We start from the raw sequence: 12,641 nt of genomic DNA on the forward strand, positions 1-12,641 counted from the left end.
AGACATGGACAGAGGGGGTGAATGAAGGATTCGTCAGTTTGCATAAACAAAGTTGATATTCCAAAAGCTGTTGTAACTTTTTCTCTTAGGAAAACTGCAGGGGAAAAGAAATATAGCAGCAGATGAAACGAAGAACTGCACAAAAGTGTTTATGCTATCCAACAAATTCTGGTGGAGATATCTATGTAGTATGTGCATGCCCAATCATGAGAGTAAGGAAAAGCAACCAGGAATCCATACCTACTGTTGCACAGAGAAAGAAACTACACAGTCAGAGAGAATGAAAGTACACTAAACTTTTCAAGTGAAACCATTATGCATCCATTTTTTGTGAAGAGTCATGTGGATGTCTCTGCCCTTTATGAATATCATTTGCATCTGTAGCTACACTTGCCCAGAATACAGTTCAGCTCCCCTTAAGATGTTTCACCAGAAGTATTCCTGCCTACCCAGGCACAATGTTATACACAATTCAGGTTGTGACCATAAAAGAGAACACTGAAAATTATGTACTTTGGAATTCTATTTGGAACTGCAGACTGTTTATCTACCCTATAAATAATCTTGCCATAAACTCTCAGTCTGTAAAGTTTTAAAATAATAACATCCCAAAATGGATATTTTTAAGAAAATAATTGTTTGAAAGAACAGTACAAAAATAAAGAAAAATGGCCAAAGTAAGTACATTGAAGGTAAAGGGGAAATAAGGATAATATCTAAATTCTACATTCAAATGATAGACATTGATTTTTTTTCTCTCTTAATTTCTAGCAATTTTTGATAACCTGTACCTGATTTTCAAAATAAATGGACATCAGTTTCTTCAGCTGTGCTCAGTGGTAGGTTTTGATGTTCAAAAACACTCAAAGTCAGGGTAATTTTGACATCCAAAATTTCCAACATATAAAATCATCTGCCATGTAAAAGTCTTCTTGTATTCTGAATTTCTGTTTATTTCACTAAGAGTTACAGGCACAAATCATAGAATCATAGAAAGGCTTGGGTTAGAAGGGGCCTTAAAGATCATCTGGTTCCAATCTCTCTGCCTTGGGCAGGGACACCTTCCACCAGACCAGGTTGCTCAGAGCCACATCCAGCCTGGCCTTGAACACTTACAGGGATGGGGCAATAACAGCTTCTGCTGGTATTGAACTACTGTTGCTTTAAGGAAGAAAAGTTCCACTTATGAATTCTGTGCAAGCATAATTTAAAAATATAAAATTTATATTAGAAGAAAAATTATTATTTTTTTTAAAAAAAGAGGGACAAAATCACTGTACGTACCACTTGTCTGTAGCTGGATGTAAAAGTTCCTAGGTAAGGTTCAATTCCTGATGAAATAAGTGTATGTCCAGTCAAATTGATGTACTATCTTCCCAGCTCCAAAGCAGTCTCATGCCAGTGAATTTTCTCATCCCCAAGGCCACCAATCAATTGTTCTGTTCATTGTAGTTTTTTGCTGCATAAGTCAACCTCAGAATGGAGAAAAACTCTGATTATATGCATGATCACTTTAGAGACGTTTTACAAATAATAAAAACATTCAAAGATTATTTTCCTGTGTTTTTCTTAAGTAATTTCATCAAATAAAAAGAAAACACCTTTTATTACAGTGGAAACATTTAAAGCACAAAAACTGTTATCAGGACCAGCACAGCAAAGTCTATTCAGTTACAGTGTCATCCAAATAAAGGAAGAAAACTGTGCAATAATTAAAGGAAATAAAAACATGCAATTCAAAATAGCTCTGTATACAATACAGAAAATATTAACAGCCAAGGAAATTATCTACATGTTATAAGAGAAACAAAAACACTTGGAAAAAAAACAACAAAAACATTGTCTCATAAACGTAGTTACATTCTTTTCTGCAAAAAAAATCCTTGTGAACCCATAACTGGCATTTATGTCATCAGTTTTTAAACAAGACATCTTTCCAATTAGGTTTATAATCTAACAAAAAATGTATTTTAACAGGAATTTAATCCATCTTTGTTAGAATTTTTTACTATCTAGTACAGACACATTTCAGACATGGGATAGGAGGAAAATGATGACAACTCTTGCTGTGGTTACAATCCTCTCTTCTGGTAACCATAGCAGCCAATTTACACCACAGTAACAAACTTCCAAACTATATCAGAATGCAGAAGAAACACACAAAGAGCTGACTAACTACAGACAAGACTTAAGACTCCAAATTCCGATTCTATTTATTTAAAGAAATCTGATGTACTGCAAATCTTAAAAATAAATAAATAAATAAATAAAATAAAATTTTCTTCCAAATGTTGCCAATTTTTGCACACATAAGCACCTAATTACCAGTTAGGAATAGGGCTTACCAAAAACAGTCTCAGAATTGCATTAGCACAGAAGGCATAAATAAACTTTAAAAACTTATAACGTGCTAACTTACGAGTTAATAGATGAATCCAAACATTTAGTAAAATCATTGAAAATTTATCTCCCCACAAGAAAACAGATATGAGTGAGGATGTAGGAGAGGGATATCAGTTGGTAAATTAATAACATATATATTTTCTATTACTCTAAAGAATTTATTTTTCATGCTTTGCCCACTTATAAGTTTAGGACCATTACACCAAAATAAAATGATGGTTAGCTAAAAGTAGGACTTGTTCCACATATTGGCAATTAAAAGGGAAAATACCATTTGACAGAGAAACAAATTTTAAATAACTTTTCTGGGTATCAGTAGAACAATAGTTCACCTTTTGTATCATATACCTGATTTCCAAGTCAGTCTTCTCTTTCCTTCTCGGATTCCCATGTCTGGTGGAGTACAGCAATTTATCTTGAACCTCCCTGAGGTCTGCTTCTTTCTTTCTCAGACCAATAGCAATCTTTAATTTTCCTTCATCTTGATTCAACTTCAGCTTTTTGGATGCAACATTTTTGTCACTCTAGATAAAGTCAAAGAATAAATTAAACATCTGAAAGATAGATCCTTCACTCCACGGTTATTATTTTAGGAAAAAAAAAAACACCAAAGAAAGATGAAGGGAAACCTCAGCAACTCAGTAGCTCATGCAATATTCTGTTTCATAACTTGTTATCTGAAGACAATTGGGTTTTACCTTATCACTTGTTTCTGTGTTGATATTGACTGATTTATGCAGTCTCTACAATTTTTTACTGTAATAGCAAGTAATGATTCAAAGCAAAGAAGGGTTATGCTTCCACACTGTGTCCAGGTTGATCATAGTTTATAATCCATTATGGATTTGTGCCATAAGAAACACACAAATAATAATATATATATAAAGTAACACTTACAGACACTGTACACACACATTCAGCCAACTGTGTACACAAAATAAAAGAAAAAATTAGCAGCTTTTTACATCCAAGGATCTATTTTCCACTTTTGAGGATTTCACGCTTTTGTACAGATATTTGTGTGAGGAGAATATTGGAAGTAACATGCAACTGAAAACAGATTGTTCATCTTTCCAAAAACAAGCATGAAAATAAGCTGGAATGTCCCTATGCCCAACTGAAACAGAATTTGACAAGTATTAACCTCATCATTCATGAATCCCCTCTCATGTTGGTGTGAGTTGCAGATCTCCTTTAAAGTCCACCGTTTAAAATAATTTTCTAACAGTTGGTACGTGTAATGTTAATAGCTGTTCTCAAATTGAGAAGTCTAGCAAGTATGCATTTATTAATCTTTCAGCTGAGTAACAAAATGTCCTCTCAAATGAAGGCATTCGCTGCCTGCCATGATTCAACTTTCAAATGGCACACTGACCTTAGTTGCCCAGTGCTGATTTACTGCTGAATGTGAGCTCCAGATGTTTCAAATTAGGAAACACCATAAAAAATAAGCACACTTTTTCAGTGCATCAAACACAAGGCATAACAAAAAGTACCTTTGGGCTTGATATGACTACCAGAAGCTTCCAAAGACATTCAAATAATGTCCCAATTTTGCGCAACACTCCGAAAAGAAATTAACTTCATTTGCTAACTGCAACTGATTGTTGCTTCCATGCCTTCTTAGAAAAATTCAGAACTGAGAATCAGCCTCTGCACCTTAACATCAGGTATCTTTTATGAATTAATCTTTGTTACTGCTTGTTTGTGCAAGTAGACTACTAGTAAGAAGTAATTTCATCTCTCTTTTGGTGTTAAATTGCACTGATAGACTGATCCCTTTAATCAAATGCATTTTAATTTTTTTTTAAAACATACTTAATTGGTTATGTAAGTATGTATTATTAATGGGTCATGGCTATGACCCATGTGCAAAAAAAAATCCACACCCACAACTCAGCACCGTTTCCCAAGTTCTAAGAGGCCCAATGCTGTTAGAAACAACTGCATGGCAGACTCATGATTGCTCTGAGGCACTTGTTTCAATACAACCCAAATTAAAAAAAAAATTTACAAATTCATAGATACTAAAGTATCAAACAAAAAGGTCAGGTTTTAAACTGTTAACTAAAAAAAGATCCTACTAACCATATTGCTGAGTAAAACTGTCTTGTCTAGCTATTTAGAGAGTTAATGGACTTTCTAAAATGTAAACAGAAGCAATAGCTGTAGTTATGGTCTATCTGATTACTCTGGTAATGTATGAGCCCTACATATATTTATTTTTTAAAATTTCATGTGAAATGTCTTTTGTATTACGGGAAATCTTGTTCTGATAACTGTAAAATATTGTATCCTACCACTATCCAGTAAAAACATTGTTATTTTTCCAATAAATATAATGCACAAATAAAATACTATTGACAGTAAATCAGATTAAAATCTCTAACTGAAAATTGTCATCCCTATAACATTCTTAATCCTGCAGAATCATGAAGCCAAAATACAGTCTTTGAGTGAACAAATTCTGTCTGTAACACTCCCTGCAAATTCAGCAAATGTACTGAGACTCAGCAGTGATGAAAAAAAAGTAATTTTAATTAAAAACTGTTTATGTCTGGCTACCAGCCATTCTAGTTAGCAATCCATGAAATGATTGTTACAGGTATTCTCTTATCAGCAGAAATTCTCACAGTAGCGTAACCATTCTCTGCGTGAGCAAGGAAGCAGAAATTGAAAAACTGAACAGAAATTACCTTCTAATAGGATTGAGAGGTATCACTCAACTCCCAGTAGCACCTAAGCTGACTTAACCATTCAAAGTCACTCTCATCTTTGACTTTTTTGCTTACTGGAGATGCAAGAACATTCCTAGCATGAACATCAAGCACAACAAGTGCTCCTGCAGTCACTCGATTCTGCTTAGACAGCTTTCCTCGCACCAAGGTGGCAACGTCCTCAACCTATTATTCTGTTCCAGAAAATCCTCTAGTGCCTGCAAAAATTTTTAAAAGTTAAGAAGTTGAATGTCTGATCTAAGGCATGATTATTTTTTCTTATACTTCTTATTATATTACTTTTATTTCTCTGTATTAAAAATAAAGTTTCATCTCAGTATAATAGTAGTATTATATGTCCTTCATTCACTGGTAGCTCAGTAGGGTTTTGTCTTTGGGATGCTTTTTTCCTACTTTTCCAAAGCCATATGTAAAACATAATGACACATATCTGCAAACATAGCAACATATACTACTTTATTCCTGCAACACAGGAAATAGTCCTTATCTTTTTACATCATTTCATATTAAAAAAAGGAAAATATTACATAGTGTTTTAAGGGTCTACTTATATGTGTGCAATGTATTTTCTCTGGTTAAGGGTCACTGTCACAGTAGAAAATCAGCTTTATGTCTCACAACAGTTAGAAACAATAACACACCTACAATTCAAAAAAGTTAACAGGAAAATGCATTTTTCTATAATTTCTCAGTTTATTGACTTCTGGATATAGTCTGTGTTCAGTTAGCCTATTAATTGTTGTGTAAAAGAAATAACTAACTGTGTTCAGTTAGTTATTTCTTTTACACAACAATTAGTAGTTCCTTTCATGCTAATAAGTTGCTGGTAAACAGGAAAGGCCCAATTAAGGAAAGCACTTGTATCAGGACAGTCCTTAAATGTGATGAAGTATCCTACTGAATTGAAATCAAAAAGTGTGAATGAACCTTGATAATACATTCACACCAAAGCACGTTTCTGTGGAGAAATAGCTTCCATTTGAATAAAGAAAAACTTATCTAGACCTGCTTTAGATTTTTCTCCCTGCTAGTCTGCTGTTCCTCTCCAAACACAGTGGCACTGGTAATTCTTAATAGATTATGAAATGCTTTTGAGATCTCTCATCTCAACTGGTTACTTTTCAAATATTAAATTTGAATAATCATCTGCTTAGTAGGAATTCTTTTTATTTATGAGAATAAAGCAGTAAACAGAGAGTTCAAAAGCAGCAAAATGAAACTTGCACCTTTGATTTATGTACAACAGCTATTTTTGGAAACAATTAACTGAGAAATGGTTGAAAGGCAGCATGTGAATGTATATGTGAACATATTAACAAGTGGTTTAACAGAAAATACTGAAGTTTTTTAGGCAGGATGCAGTGCTTTTGGCCTCTGACATGATCACTGACTGTCTATCATGTGTCTTTGATTTACAACATAGGAATGGAAAAGAGAAAGAACATCAAAGGCTGGAAGACAGAGTTCTTCTCCCTGCCAGATTTGTGACAGATTGCCAGGAGATTCAAGTACCTTCAAGTACCTTGTATGCTTCACTACATACAAGCTGCTTTCCACTGCAGAATGAGGATTCTCGGCCTGAAGCCAGATGAGCAGTATTCCCATTACAACAGAATTTGAGGTACAGGAAGGACAGGTTTTCCTGCCTGGTCATGTACAGAAAAGGCTTGATACAGACCAGCACAAGAGCTTTTATCTAGACTCAGAATTCTCCAACAAACATTCCCAAAAGCAAATTAATTTAACCCTTGCTAACTTCCTCTTTTAGTCACTAACTACAGGCTTGTTAAGCTGAGTATGGCTTTGATTTTTTTTAAAAAAATCTAAAATCTCTACAACTAGAATTTCTGTCTCCCTTCCTGAAAGTCTTTCACCAGTTGAGGATAAATAGTACAGTAAGTACAAGCCTTATTTCTTTTCCCAGGAAATGGAGGGTTTCATTTATTACTGGAAAAAGAAAATATTTTCAAATCTTTAGACATGTTGCAAGGTTTGCTCCTTGTATTAGCAGATATTGCCCTCTTCTTCCTTTAATTCCCTCTTCCAAGACACTCGGAAGCTATTTTTCTTTGCATGTCAGAATGCAGTTGCTCAAAAAAGCCACTATTAACAGGAGTCATTGCTTCAGTTTGAGAATAAGCATAAAATGTTACACAGCCTTAAATATTGCTCCATATATGGATTAAAGATTAGATTAGATTTAACTTTGTGTCTGTAGTATAGCTCAGCTATATATGAACACAGAGAATCTAAAAATACAATACTGTAGAAGTTCTTTCAACTGATATAACAACTATTCACTGAAAAAAAGTTATTCTCAAAGCTCTGATTTACTACTACATTGTATCAATTTGACATAAATTTAAATTTAAAATATTTTTACCCTTGACCATTTCTAATAGCCATCTGTACTTGCATTGTCCAGAAAGTTTGGGATAGACAAAAAACTATTTGCCCAGGCCACTCTCTTAGGCTATCAACACGTGGAGTTTTTGGATAAGCATCAAGTGCATCCCCAACAATCTAGACAGAAAAAAGAACACTATAACTACATGTGAAAACAGGTAATATTCATCTTTAGAATTAATCTAGATTAGATTGCTGAGAATAAAAAATAAATTTGTGTCTAGATTCAGCCTCAAGTTCAACTCTATAATACCAACATTGCAAGGAATGTCTCAACAAAGCCCAAAATGTCTTAACATGAACACAGTGATCACACCAAATTTCTGAGAACTGATTTCACAATGCGTTCTACAATGATTTTGGCCATCAGGTACTTTGAATTGTCTAGTTCTGTCTACAGTGAAAATCAAAAACAAGTACAAATACAGTTTAGTTAGACTGAAATGTTTTTTTCATCTATTCCCCTATTTTCCCAAAGTGAAACCTTTTTTCATCTATTCATTCCAGAAAAATCCCAAAGCTTTTAATTTTGCACATCATCTTATTTAAACTTGTATTTTCTAATAATAGAATGATTAATCTGGTTCTAGCACCACTCAAGAATAATCTCAATCGAATCAAAATTTGCACATGAAAAAGTAGCCACTAGCACTTAAAAAATTATATTACTTTTAAAGACTGAATTAATTTTTTTAATGTTCATGATGGATACAAAGAATAAAAAGTTATTCCAGTATATGTTAATATTTGCTGAAGAAACCCACACTGAATGACATTAGCCTAGTAATTAAGAGATTAGGACTTGTTACCTTGCAAACAGATTTCAACATAACCGTCTCAAATTCAACCAGCCAGCTTGACCCCTAGCTTCAGATGTTGAAATTGTCCTTATAAGTTCCACAGTCTCCCCTTCGCTGCTCTCAATATCTGTAATATCTAATACATCATTAAATTCTACTCTTGCAATTCTTCAAAACACTTGTTCAAGGGAGAAAAAAACCCTAGTATTAAACAGCTTCAGACAATTTTTTCTTGCCAATACTACCAAAGAATATCTAATTTAAAAATGAATTCTGAACAATTTACTTGAAAGATCATTTTAAGTTAGATAAAGATAAAGTTTATCCCTAACAATAATTCTTGTGTACTACTCCCTACAAGATACTTACCACTGTATTTATTGAAGATCTCTTTAAAGATGTAAAATTTTATTTATAATCTCTGTAACATATAAACTAGTGACGATAAACATGAATTCTGTCTTTAGCTGGTAATCCAACTACAGGACATAAAATGCTGTTATTTATACCTTCCCAGCAAGCTATAGCAAACATTAAGGAATTTGAGTAAAGCAACTAAGTACAACCTTAATACATTATAATGAAATAAAAAAGTCACCTTTAAGAATTTGTTCCTCACAAGATCTCTTGTCCTGTTCATTGCACTGTATGAATATTTCTCTGTGACTGAGCTAGCATTTTGTTTTTCATTTTTGTTCATATGACCTTGCACTGCACACAATAAAGGCTGCATATTGGGACTCAAACCCTAGTTCCTCTGCTTATAGCGAAGGTTATATTATTTAACAGGATCATTTCAGCAGGAATCCTCATAGAGTTAATTCCACTCAGTATAAGAAGGACTTATATTAAGTTATATTTTTTGCAGTTTAATCCTGAATGAAGTTGGGGAGTAGAAGTCCCAGCGAGAGTTAAAGCATAGCAAAAAACTTCTGAATTGTTTAATTGGGACTGCCCCTAAAAAGAAGGTAGGTAGGTAGGTTTGTATGAAATTTTTCAAAACATGAACTATTTTTTCTGAAAGTAATTTCAAAACAAGGTCAATTCATCAAACAGCACAGCTCCCATCTTCTGTTGGAGCAACATCAATTTACACTAGCTATTCAACCAGGTTATTCAATTAAGCAACATAAACAATTAAAACATTTTGATAGATTTTTAAAAGTGTACTTTTATGACAACAATGTAGTCACACATTTTAACTGGTAATCATCTATCAATTCAATGCAAAAATTATCCTTTCTTACATATAAAATATATATAGGAGATATAAGTCTTAAGATGGCAAAGTTGTACATAGGCAACACTGACACTTCAGTACTAACACTAACTAGTAATGTGATCTAAATAAAGGTATTCTTAGGATCAGAGAATACCTTTAAATACTAAATACATTTAAAGAATTTTGCCAGCAACACATAAAAAGTTCTACCTGTTTTGAGGAGATAAGAAATTGTCTTTTTATTTCTTTTTACAACAGCACCTGAATAACACCTGTCAAGACACATTGTTGGGTAAACACTGGGTTTCTTACATATATGTGCACTGTACAGATGACAAAATATATATTAAGACGTACAGTGCTTTCCAAAGTCTTTCTATTGCTTTCCAAATTAACTTCTCAAACTAAATTAATGTAAATGCTTAGAAAATCTACTGCAGAAGATAAAAGTTATCTCAAATAATACAAAATTTCAAAATACCTAAAGGTTACCAAGCTAAGAACCTTTAAAGAAATACAGTTGGTATACATCAGGTTCTGGCATTTAATATGCCTTATGACCAATCATTAAATTTTTTAATCTTGTTCACCAAGTAGGGGGCTTGGGGGGCAAATTCACACATTGAAAAGTAGGAAATTGTGCAGATTTAGAATGAGGAAATCAAACCAAACAAATGCTTCTAGTCAGTTCCAGTATGGGTTTGCATTTGGCTGTGATTGAATTTATTGTAGTTCACTTCCATGCCAGTACACTAACTATGAACTGACTGAAACCCACCCATGTTGCAATACATAAAGTTCTATAGTGACAAAGTCCTGGCAAGGGAAATGGGGAGTGATTAATACCAATCCCCTGCTCTGTTTCCCAAAGTCTAGAAATACAGGTTCTGCCATAGCATCTCCTCTACCACCTAAATCAGAATGCATTTCCCCAGAATTGGAATGGGACCAGAATGGCCATGGCTGAGGTGGAAACAGAGGTATCCAGGATCAAAACAAAAGCATGGGTATATCCAACATAAGAAACTCCAAAGAGATTTGTGGGGAGAATTTCAGCCTACTGAGGGCTCACAAGAACTGCTGACTATTTCCCCTAGGAAGAGTTTTGTCAGAACCATTATGAATCTAGAATGACCCGCTCAGGGAAGTCCCTGACAGGGTGTGCAGAACAACACAGTCTCACAGTACAAGGAGACACAGGCCAGATCTCTGTGTAAAGCCCAGAGGTGCAAAAGGTACAAACTCCTCACAGGGTACCAATGCAGATTGGCAGATGACTGCTTCTCATCTTCAGTTTGGAGATAACATTTTGAAATTATTTGCAATGTGCATTCGGTTTTGTTTTAATCCATCTGCTCACTTTGCATATATACTTCCAATCTACTGAAAAAAACCAGAACTGTGTGCTTATCTAATTGATCTTCATGGGGGTGCACTTCCCTAATACAATAATCATAGTGTTCCTTTGCACATGAAATACATTCACCTTCTGTCGCTTGCCTCTTGCATCATACCAACCCACAACAAACTGCATATACTTTTCATCTATACACAGACAATTCAGCTGTCAGCACACAAACATAGTTCCTAATTGGTTTTATGAAAGAGTTTTTAATGCACAAACAACCATTTAACTATATGTTGTCAAGAAAAAGGCGGTTTTGTTGCCTTTCATAGTATATTTATCTTCAGCAAATAGAATGATTGCGACTGGGAAAGCAAATCAAAGCTGTGTTGCCAGTTTTATAAATGGGATTCTTCCTGCTTGTTTTTACTTTCATATGAGAAAAAGCCAGGAAAAAAATAATTTATGCTTCAACACAGGTTTCCTATTTACAGTTTTGCTAAGGTAGGATGAGAAAAAAGGAATGGCATCATTCTCAGTCATTCAAAACATCAGGATAACTTATTTTGTCAGTCACTCTGCCAGTGACAATTAGGGAGAAACATGTATCAAGAAAACTGTATAAATCAAGAGTACAGAAATAGTTTGAGTACCCAATTAAAAGACCATCAACAATCCAGTTTCTAAATATAATTTTGACTATATTGCAGATTGCAGCCTGGGATTTTTTTCCTTGAATCTTTTTTTCTTGTATTTTTTTCCCTGCTTTCTTCTCCAGAAAGACAAAAAAGCTTCTGAACCTGAGATTTTTTTAAAAGTTATGAGAAGTGGAAATTAAAGTACTAAGTACTTTAAATCTCATGAACATGCATTGCTTAAATTTAAAATGAAGAAATAATGTATGATTATTCAAATTTGCAATGAAAAGCTAAGCAAATAAAGCAATTTTATAATGCAATGGCATATAAATGCAAAAAGTAAGCACAGGCAGACTCAAGTTAGCTTTATGTTTTAAGAAACACCATTCACATAGTCTGGGGAAGAGCATCCTTTTAAGCCATGAAACTCAAACATTGCATTTGTGGAAAGAGAGTGCCATCTTCTGGAAAATGCTGCCTACCTGTTTAGCTAAAATCAACTTAAGATTGTTAAACTTTTATTTTGGCATTTACACTTTCCTTGACAAAAGACAACTCTTTTTTCTGCCAATGACAACATGTATCATATTCAAGAAAATGATTTGTATTTGATCAGCACAGAATATCTGAATCAGGTCATTTTATCAAAACAGATAATACAGTACACAATATTCAGAAATGTAATACTCAGTAAAATTCTGAATTTCCTACCCTTTTTAATTTTTACTGAATTTCTTCTCCAATATGAATACTATTGATTTCACAGTTCTGTGGAATAAATTCCTGATTTTCTTCTAAATCAGAAGAAGTAAAAACAAAGGGGAGGGATGGAAAGCATAAGGCAGAAGGAGCAAAAGAGAGGGAAGGGTTTCTCCTTGGAGAGAAAGACAAGGAACAAGAATAAAAAATAAATTAAAAAAAAAAAGGGGAAGGGAAAGAAAAAAGGGGAGAGCAGGAGAGACAAGGAGAGACAAGGAGAGACAAGGAGAGACAAGGAGAAAAAAGGAGAGACAAGGAGAAAAAAGGAGAGAAAAGGAGAGACAAGGAGAGACAAGGAGAGACAAGGAGAGACAAGGAGAGACAAGGAGA

The 12,641-nt window shown here is 34.0% G+C and overlaps 1 long non-coding RNA gene across 2 annotated transcripts; it reads right to left on the reverse strand.

The window, feature by feature from the left end:
- Window positions 1–1,151: 1,151 nt before the first annotated feature.
- LOC113944417 lies at window positions 1,152–7,611 on the reverse strand. Of its 2 annotated transcripts, XR_003526669.1 has the most exons (4): window positions 7,525–7,611; window positions 5,100–5,338; window positions 2,752–2,927; window positions 1,152–1,473 (listed from the first exon to the last, which is right to left on the reverse strand). It is a non-coding gene; the product is annotated as an uncharacterized LOC113944417 (long non-coding RNA). The 2 variants fall into 2 exon arrangements; XR_003526668.1 differs by lacking the exon at window positions 1,152–1,473 and having other exon boundaries at window positions 2,221–2,927.
- Between the last annotated feature and the right edge of the window lie 5,030 nt (window positions 7,612–12,641).

Source organism: Corapipo altera, unplaced genomic scaffold (genome assembly GCF_003945725.1).
Source record: "Corapipo altera isolate COAL_440 unplaced genomic scaffold, ASM394572v1 45, whole genome shotgun sequence".
In the NCBI taxonomy this organism is placed as follows: domain Eukaryota; kingdom Metazoa; phylum Chordata; class Aves; order Passeriformes; family Pipridae; genus Corapipo; species Corapipo altera.